The sequence below is a fragment of the Meleagris gallopavo genome, unplaced genomic scaffold (assembly GCF_000146605.3).
Source record: "Meleagris gallopavo isolate NT-WF06-2002-E0010 breed Aviagen turkey brand Nicholas breeding stock unplaced genomic scaffold, Turkey_5.1 ChrUn_random_7180001950772, whole genome shotgun sequence".
NCBI lineage: Eukaryota > Metazoa > Chordata > Aves > Galliformes > Phasianidae > Meleagris > Meleagris gallopavo.
The window spans coordinates 1-692 of NW_011212068.1; the positions used below are offsets into that span (position 1 = coordinate 1).

Genomic DNA, 692 nt, shown 5'->3' on the forward strand with positions numbered 1-692 from the left:
CTGCCCACTGTCCTTACCCTTCTTCCCGTGGCGCGGTTGAACTCCCTGAAGATGTGCCCCACCACATCCCAGGCTGAGCAGCTCCGGGTGTTAGAACTGAGCAGATCCTTGATGAAATATAGAAGAGCCGTCCTCACCTGCCAGGGGTCAATTGTGAGTGTGATTTTCCTGGTCGGAAGGCAAAGGGAAGCCACCTGCTCATCGGGGCAGCCCTTTGGGCATGAGCAGAGACAATAAGAGCACAAGAGAAGCCTTGGCTCCTGTGGCGAGGGCCAGGCCTTAGCAGCAGACTGTGCACTTTCCAAGCACAGCACAGGGACCTCCCTGCTCCACTCTGCCTGCTCTCCCCACAGGAGCCATCGCAACCGTGTGCTCAGTGCCCCAGCACCTCTCTAGTCACCCCAGCCCTGCCTGTCTTGGCAGCAGCATCACCACCCCAACAACGCTTTCCTTTCCCAAACCAGCTCACCCGGATCCTGGGGTCGCTGCACAGACACTGCACAGCCTCAGCAACTTGGGGCAGCTTCTCCGTCATCACGGGCTCTGCAAGAGATGCACAGAAGCATGAGCGGAGCCACAAGCCAGATGGCAGAAGGGAGCCCTGGAAGTTCCAGCCTGTGTTACTGACCGTCAGAGCGAGCCAGAGCACCAAGCAGACCCAGGGCTGCCACGCATCCAGCCTCCCAGTCATC

General features: G+C 59.4%; 1 long non-coding RNA gene across 1 annotated transcript; it reads right to left on the reverse strand.

Moving 5' to 3' along the window:
- Window positions 1-17: 17 nt before the first annotated feature.
- On the reverse strand, window positions 18-692 carry LOC109365013. Its single transcript, XR_002110739.1, has 3 exons — window positions 629-692; window positions 470-543; window positions 18-137 (listed from the first exon to the last, which is right to left on the reverse strand). It is a non-coding gene; the product is annotated as an uncharacterized LOC109365013 (long non-coding RNA).